The 9523-nt window shown below is 36.8% G+C and overlaps 1 pseudogene; it reads left to right on the top strand.

Moving 5' to 3' along the window:
• Nucleotides 1-5071: 5071 nt before the first annotated feature.
• Nucleotides 5072-6200, top strand: LOC118834288 (annotated as a pseudogene).
• Nucleotides 6201-9523: the final 3323 nt, after the last annotated feature.

Genomic DNA, 9523 nt, shown 5'->3' with positions numbered 1-9523 from the left:
TTTTGTGCTTGGTATTTTTTTCCTCAATATCTTGTTAGATTTATTTATATTCATAATGCAACTTGCTCTTAATTGCATTGTTATCATATTGTGTCAATTCCCACATACAAAATATAATTGTTTATAATGATACTATGAAAAAAATGAACTCTATAAGGATATATCATTTTACAATTCTCATTGTATACCACTATTGTGATCTTAAAAAAAATTCTGCAGGTTTGTAATTTCAACAACATTGTTTTTCTACAAACCCACATCATTGAATTTCAGCAAATATTGAGAAGGCTAGTAAATATAGTGTTAGTAATGTAAAAGCCAAGCATGGGCAAAGAGAGGATATTGCAGAGCCAAGAAGGTGAAGGAAAGGCAGGGACTCCCCTGAGCTTCCTCAAATTCCACTCCAAATAATGTTAAAATAATACCTTAAAAATAATTCAACCAAGAAAAAGATGGCATAAAAGAATATTGCAGCCCACCATAGCTTAGAACATTGGAAGGAAAGATCTGCCTCACTTGAGTGAGAATGGAGCACAACTGTAACAACAATGTTGCTGGCAGCTGCTTGGGGGTGAAAGACCAACAACACCAGCAAACAGAAGATGTGTCAGAACAGGTTCTTTGATTTGCTTTTCTAAGGAAAGCAACTTTAAGGGGTTTACAATCTCACTTTAATTAAACATACATATATAATTCACTTAGTTCAGGAGGAAAAGCCAGCATCCTAAGCTTCAGAGCAAATACAAACAAAAATTACAAACAGAGACAATATAAACAGAGCTAATAAACACAATTCAACAGGCCGGCTTTGTCTGATCAAGACATCACATGCATGGTTACCAAAATGAAAAGCATCAACATGTCGGCTTTTTCAAAGCTGGGGGGCGGGGTCCGGCAGGTACCCAGAGTCTTCATCAACACTCTTCCAGTGAGTGATAGCCCCAAAGCAAACCACCAACTTCTGAGTTTATATACCCTTCTTAGGGCCCAAAGGCTTTGCACGTAATCAGCAAAAGGCTATGGGCCTGGGGCTTAGCACCTAGGGATACTTAATCAAAGGCACTTGATTACTTTAGCATTCTGAAAAAGAAAACAGTAAAAAAAAGTCCCACCTTAATTACCAATACAACAGCCCATCACAGGCATTGCCCCAGTCCAGCAACAGGCATCAGGTACAACTGAATGGGCAGTAGTGATGGCTTATGGAATTCTTAGCCCATAGATAGTAAAGAGGTCAGACGACTTGTCAAAAAAGTTTACAGGGGACCATTTGCTGGCACTGGGTGAAGAACTCTATTGTATTGTCCAAACACCATTAGAAATCTCAGTCTTGGGGCAAGGAGGTGTGCTGACACATAAGAACAGGTGGCTGCTGGGGTGTGTGGACTCTGGTCCCAGTTCAAGGATAAAATAGAGTACTCATTGTTTTTCATAAGTCAGAGGACAAGCAAAGAGAACAGTAACCACAAGTTTCCTTAGATCATACCACCTTGGAAGAACTGAAGACTTATACACACATGGAGCCAGCTCTGAAAACAATAGCATAAGAAATATGAGGCACAAGAAAGTGCCTTCTCCATCCCAGGGGGAGAGCCCAACTTTAATACACAGTTTAAATTCAAGAAATAGGCTGAAAAATTAGAAAACAACAAAAAGAACCCAACCATAGAAAGCTAATTTGCTGACAGGGAAAAACAATGTACAAATTCAGAAGAAGACAGCAAAATCAAAACTACAGTAATCAAAACCTTAAAGAAAAATGTGAATTGGTCTCAGGCTAAAACACCTGAATTGCCAAAGGAGGAAACAAAAATATTAAATTCAATAACACTTGAAAAAAAGAAAAAGCTACATGGTAAAAATCCGCTAATGAAAAGTCTTTTAGAAAACAAAATTGACCAAATGAAAAAAAATTACAAAATGTCACTGAAGAGAACTATTCAAAAAATGGGATTGGTAAAATTCAAAACAATGCAAAAAAGCTCTTTAATAAAAAATTAAAGTACAATGGGCTCATCTGGAACCCAAAAGCTTGTAGAACTCAATGTTGTAAACTAAAAATACATAAATAAATTAAAAAAAATGCAGAATGGGCTAAATGGAAACAGTTACAAATACTCCCTAAAGAGAAATAATTCCTTAAAAATTTGAATTGGGCAAGTGGAAGCCAACAATGCAACAAGGCAAGAAACAATGAAAGAAAATTTTAAAAATGGAAAAAAAATGGAAGAAAATGTGAAATATCTCATTGGACAAGCCACTGACTTGGAAAACATATCAAGGAGAGAAAATTTAAAATTATTGGACTACCTGAAAGCTACGATAAAAAGGAGTCTAAATAAGTGGTTTTTTTACCCCAAAACACATTTAATCAGGCCTGGAACAGCTGTGAAAGTTTACATAATTAACACGATATATGCCATGCTTTCTATTCCTTTCATGATTATTTTTTTAAATAATTTAATTAATTATTTTTAGTTTTTCAACATCCATTTCTACAATATTTTGAGTTCCAAATTTTCTCCCCATCTCTCCCCTACCCCCCACTCTAGGATGGTATGCATTCTGTTTATCCTGTCCCCCAGTTTACCTTCCCTTCTATCACAACCTCCCACCCCATGCCCTTCCCCCTTACTTTCTTGTAGGGCAAGATAGATTACTATGCAATATTGCCTGTATATCTTATTTTCCAGTTGCATATAAAAACTTTTTTTTGGTTTTTTTGGAGGGTAGCAGGGAAGGCAATTGTGGTTAAGTGATTTTCACAAGGTCACACAGATAGTAAGTGTGTCAAGTGTGTGAGGCCAGATTTGAACTCAGGTTCTCCAGACTCCAGGGCTGGTGCTCTACTCATTGTGCCACCTAGCTGCCCCTAAAAACAATTTTAAACATTTGTTTTTGAAACTTTAAATTCTAGATTCTCTCCCTTCTTCCCCCTCCATTCATCCTCATTGAGAAGGCAAGCAATTTAATATAGGTTATACATGTAGAGTTATACAAAACATTTCCATAACAGTTATATTGTGAAAGACTAACTATATTTCGCTCTATCTTATTGCACACCCATTTATTCTATTTTCACCTTTGGCTTTGACCTTTTCAAAAGTGTTTGCTTCTAACTACCACCTCCTCCAATCTGTCCTCCCTTCTATCAGTCTACCTTATCCCCTTCCCCTCTACTTTCCTGTAGGGTAAGATATCCAATTGAGTGTGTATGTTATTCACTCCTTAAGCTAAATCCAATGAGAGTAAGGTTCCTCATTACCTTTCACCTCCCCGCTCTTATCTTCCATTGTAACAGCTTTTTCTTGGCTCTTTTATGTGCAATAATTTACCCTATTCTATCTCTCCCTTTTTTCCTTTTTTAAAAATTATTTCATTATTTAACATTTTAGTTTTCAATACTGATTTCCACAAGATTTTGAGTTACAAATTTTCTCCCCAATTCTACCCTCCCCCCGCACTCCAAGATGGAATATATTCTGCTTGCCCCATTCCCCAGTCAGTCCTCCCTTCTGTCATACCACTCCCCCTCCCCTTTCCCCTTATATTCTTGTAGGGAAGGACAGATTTCTATGGCCCATTCCCTATATATCTTATTTCCCAACTGCATGCAAAAACACCTTTTTTTGAGCATCTGCTTTTAAAACTTTGAATTCAAAATTCTCTGCCCTCTTCCCTCCCCACCCACCCTCCCTAAGAAGTCAAGCAATTCAACGTATGCCACACATGTATCATTATGCAAAACACTTCCACAATACTCATGTGTTGTGAAAGACTAACTATATTTCCCTCCATCCTATCCTGTCCCCCTTTATTCAATTTTGGCCCTTGACCTTGTCCCTTTTCAAAAGTGTTTGCTTTTGATTACTTCCTCCCCCTATCTGCCCTCCCTTCTATCATCCCCTCTTTTTTATCCCCTTCCCCATATTTTCCTGTGGGTAAGATACCCAATTGAGTGTGTATATTATTCTCTCCTCAAGTCAAATCTGATGTGAGGAAGATTCACTCATTTCCCCTCACCTGCCCCCTCTCCCCTTCCAAAAGAACTGCTGTTTCTTGCCACTTTTGTGTGAGATAATTTACCCCATTCTATCTCTTCCTTTCTCCCTCTCTCTATATATTCCTCTCTCACCTCTTAATTTTATGCTATTTTTTTCGATATCGTCCCTTCATATGCAACTCACCCTGTGACCTTTGTCTATGTGTGTATACACACACACACACACACACACACAGATACACACACATACACAAACACATATATATTGCCTTCAACTACCCTAACACTGAGAAAGATCTCAAAAATTAGAAATATCATCTTTCCGTGTAGGAATAATGTAAACAAAACAGTTGAACTTTAATAAGTCCCTTATGATTTCTCTTTCTTGTTAACGTTTTCATGCTTCTCTTGATTCTTGTGTTAGAAAGTCAAATTTTCTATTAAGCTCTGGTCTTTTCACTGAGAAAGCTTGATAGTCCTCTATTTTATTTAAAATCCATATTTTGCCTTGGAGTATCATACTCAGTTTTGATGGGTAGTTGATTCTTGGTTTTAATCCTAGTTCCTTTGACCTCCAGAATATCATATTCCAAGCCCTTTGATCCCTTAATGTAGAAGCTGCTAGATCTTGTGTTGCCCGATTGTGTTCAACAGTACTCAAATTGTTTCTTTCTGACTGCTTGCAGTATTTTCTCCTTGACCTGGGAACTCTGGAATTTGGTGACAGTATTTCTAGAAGTCCTCCTCCCTCCCTCTCTTCCTGGGGGCAGGGCACTCAGGTACCTCACACTGGGAAGGCGCTAGAGGCCCCATGTCCTCTAGGTCCCAGCGCCCCTCATGAGGCACCACCAATGCCAGTAGTTGCACTTGCGATGGCACCTTCTTGTTTTGGGTCCCCAGTTTCTTCATATCTTCTGGAATGCATTTGACTATAAGGTTAATGAGGTACCTGTGATGGGTACCCTCAGCCAGCCAGCTCCAGGCCCATGTCCCAACCCAAACCTGGATCCTGGTGCCGGCCTCCAGCACAGCGTCCCGGGCCAGGTGGATTTCTATTTGTGCTTCTCCCTGTCCCTGCTCTATATGAAGCAGTTTCTGGACTTTGAATCTGTGAATGCATGTGAAAAGAATTCATTTACATTTTTGAGGCAGGAGTTGCCAGTGAGATTGGCAAACATAATGAAAGAAATGTCTCCTTCTGAGAACACCTTCACTTCAGCTAGTACAAACCTGGTGCATACAGAGTCTACAGGAGCTCCTTGATTTTAAGCATAAAAGTGCAGAAGAGGCTAAAGCTGTTTATGACTTTACAGACACTGTGATAAGAATCCAGAATTGACATAATGATGTCATTCCTACCATGGCTCAGGGTGTGACTGAATACAAGGAAAGGTTTGGTGTAGATCCAGTGACCAGCCAGAATGTACAGTATTTTTTGGATCATTTTTACATGAGTTGCTTTTCAGTAGAATGCTACTCGATAAGCACTCCTTACTGTTTGGTGGAAAAGGAAAAGGAAGTTCAACTCACCAAAAACACATTGGAAGCTTTAATCCAAATTGTAATGTTGTTGAAGTTATTAAAGATGGCTATGAAAATGCAAAGCATCTTTGCGATTTGAATTAGATTATTTCTCCAGGACTAGAACTTGAAGGATTAAATGCAAAATCCCAGGACAGCCCATGCAAGTGGTTTATGTACCATCACATCTCTGTCACATGGTGTTTGAACTTCTCAAAAATGCAATGAGAGCAACCATGGAATACTATGACAACAAAGGTGTTTACCTTCCTATTCAGGTTCACATAACACTGGGTAATGGGGACTTGACTGTGAAGATGAGTGATTGTGGAGGTGGTGTTCCTTTGAGGAAAATTGATAGACTCTTCCACTGCATGTATTCAATTGCACCCTGACCTCATGCTGAGACATCTCAAGCTGTACCCCTGGCTGGTTTTGGTTATGGATTGCCCATATCTCAGCTTTGTACTTTCAAGGAGACCTGAAATTGTATTCCTTAGAAGGTTATGGGACAGATGCTGTTATTTACATTAAGGTCTTATCAACACAGTCAGTGAAAAGGATCCCAGTATATAATAAAGCTGTGTGGAAACATTATAAAGCCAACCATGAGGCAGATGACTGGTGTGTGCCAAGCAGTGAACCAAAGGGCATGACCACATTCTGCAGTGCATAGCTGCACCTAGGCCATTTGTAAAAACAAAATGGTTTTCTAGTATTATATTTGAGAGGGAGTTTGGAAAACTGTTACCTATAACTTTTTACATTTGATTTTCCCACTCATTGACTGGGTAGAATAAAGGGCAACTGAACTGTATAGCTGTCATTCAGGCCTCCTAAAACATTGAATTGTACCATTTAACTGTAAGAAGAAAGAAAATTCTAGCTACTGGGTACATTTACTTTTAAATACTGCAAATGTGGCAAACTTCCTTTTCAGTGGACTTCAGGGATTAGGTTTCAGGCATAGAAATTTCCATGTTCCTCATGGGATCTGTGCAATTTATCTTATATCTAGTAAAAACATTTCTCTAATTGTACTGATTAATTGGTTAACTACCTTTTTATTAGTCTGGAAAATCTTGTTTTGCTTTATTTAGTTCTACTCAGGAATGAGAGTAAATTAAAATTGTTTTCACAATAATCAATAACTGCCTATTGGCTGCACATGTAAAGGCAGAAAATTATTAGACTGTGGGTTTAATACCACCTGCTTTTTATAACTTGCTTTTGTAGTTCACTTAGAGGCACTTATTTTTAGGAGTAAATTTTCATTTTCTGAAAAATCTATATCTAGTTCTCTCTGTTCAGTTAAGATCCTGTGAAATTTACACTGAATGTTCTTTTGAATAATTTCAGGAGGAAAATTTTTGTTGCTGAATGACTAGCAACCCTTAACAAATCTTCAAAAATTTCGAGGGGATAGCTATATACTATGTGATTATAATTTGCTTAGTGGTTCTAATTATGACATTGAGAAGAGTGTGACATAATTGATAGAAGGTCAGCATTGGAGTCAGGAAGACCTAGGTCTTGCCCAGCTGTGTATCAAAGGTCATCCATTTAACTTCTTGCCTTAATTCTCTAAGATTGTAAGTTGATTTGTATTGGTGGAGGAAATTTTCATAACAAGATTTCACAATAACAATGAAATCACAGATCTAGCTTCCTTCCCAAAAAAGCAATCATTATAATGGTAGAATTATCCACACGTGCGCATAATGATACAGGTCTAGATTAGATTTCCACAGACATCTAAAAAAAACATAATAAAACTTCTCTCAATTGGTCAGTCTTCCAGCCCCCTCAATTACTGGGTGTCTGTTTGTATAGGAGGGGCCCTTTTATAGCTAATTGCATATAAGAGAACACAGCAGAATAGAAAAAATAAGAACTGAATAAATATCAATAGATAAAAGAGATTAGACTTAAGGATAAAAAGTCATATGTATCTTGGTAGCATCATTATATCAGCACAAATATTAATTGATTTTTGTGATGTTACCAAAAAAGAGGTCAGTTCTTCAGTATTGGAGATGTGACTATAAAGTAATAAGACTATTTTGTAAACCTGTATCATTTTTAAGTCAGTGGGAGAAGTATCTCATACAGTTTAAAAAAAAGCTTTTTATTCGAAAACATTAAAATAGTTTACTTATAAAGGATACTATGTTTTCTGATGATGCAGGTTAAATGAGGTATTGCCGTCTATGCTATAAAAACATTGCTAATTTTGGAGGCATGATCAAGTACTGAAAACACCAATGTATTATTAATTTACTACAAATTAGTAGATGAAGGGCAGATGATTCTGACTGCTGATTATAACTGTCTTCAAATTTTCCAGCAATAATGATGTATAAACATTGGAACTCTTCAAATCAGAACAGGTTTGAAATAAATTATAAAATGGTCATTGTCTTTCTTAAAATGAAATTTTTATGGTTGAGGCATACAAGATTGACATTTCCAATTTTTTAGTCCCATCATAAAAAGTGTCCTTTTCCTTTAGATAGCTTAACTCAGAACATACTCACACTTTTAGATAGGGTGATTGATGTGGACTTCTTTCTGATAATTGTGATAATCCACAGAAACTTACAAATATGAAATTTTTTGTTTCCTCCCGGTTCCTTATTGTTTAGCATGTTACTTGACTAATTAATAGTATTTGATGGCTCTAATTTGTTTTAAAACATATATTCACCAAGACCTAGTTCATGCAAATATGGTGGAGATAATTTACTTTAAACTGTAATGTATAGATATCATTCATTTTCTAAATCAGTAGAGCTGAGAAAACTATGAACAGTTTTAGAAGGTCATAGTAAAGTAGATATTCTGTTTTGTCTATATTCATACCCACCTGTGTTTTCCTTTTCTTGAGTCAGGAACTTTAAATGAGATATTCAAATAAAGTATAAAGTGTAATTTTATGAAACATTTTGTATGTGGAACTAAATTGATACCCTGGATTAAACTAAAAGAAATCCTTTCAAAACTAATAAAGTTTTACTACAGAGCTGCTATGTCTTATATAATAAAATCAATTGTTCTTCCCTAAAAAAATATTCCTAGGAGTTTTCCTTTTGGGATCTTTTTCAAGAGGCAATAGGTGGATTCTTTCAATTTCTTTTTTACCTTCTGGCTCTAGAATATCCAGACAGTTTTCCTTGATAATTTCTTGAAAGATGATGTCTAGGCTCTTTTTTGGTCATGGCTTTCAGGTAGTCCAATAATATATAAATTATCTCTCCTGGTGTTATTTTCCAGGTCAGTGGTTTTTCCAATGAGATATTTCACATTGTCTTCCATTTTTTTCATTCATTTGGTTCTGTTTTATAATATCTTGATTTCTTATAAAGTTACTAGCTTCCCCTTGCTTCAATATAATTTTTAAGGTAGTTATGTTTTATAGTGCTCTTTTGGACATCCTTTTCCATTGGCCTAATTCAGCCTTTCAAGGCATTCTTCTTCTCATTGGCTTTTTGGAGCTCTTTTGCCATTTGGGTTAGTCTATTTTTAAGGTGTTATTTTCTTCAATATTTTATTGGATCTCCTTTAGCAAGTTCTTGACTTGTTTTTAGTGGTTTTCTTGCATCACTCTCATTTCTCTTCCCAATTTTTCCTCTACTTCTCTTACTTGCTCTTTCAAATCCTTTTTGAGCTCTTCCATGGCCTGAGACCAGTTCATATTTTTCTTGGAGACTTTTGATGTAGGCTCTTTGACTTTGTTGACTTCTTCTGGATGTATATTTTGATCTTCTTTGTCACCAAAAATATTCTAGAGTCTGAGTTTGAGTCTGAGTCTGTGTTCTTTTTTTCTGCCCAGCCATGTTCCCAGTCAACTACCTGAACTTTTAGCTTTTTGTCAGGGTATGACTGCTTGTAGAGTAGAGAGTGCCTTGTCCCCAAGCTTTAGGGTCTGTTCTGCTGTTTTCAGAGCTACTTTTACTCCACTGTCACTGCAAGCTCTGCCACAGCAGTGCTCCTCCTCCC

The sequence above is a fragment of the Trichosurus vulpecula genome, chromosome 1 (genome assembly GCF_011100635.1).
Source record: "Trichosurus vulpecula isolate mTriVul1 chromosome 1, mTriVul1.pri, whole genome shotgun sequence".
In the NCBI taxonomy this organism is placed as follows: Eukaryota; Metazoa; Chordata; class Mammalia; order Diprotodontia; family Phalangeridae; genus Trichosurus; species Trichosurus vulpecula.
Note: the sequence above shows the minus strand (reverse complement) of the source record. Positions and strands in the feature narration are given on the sequence as shown.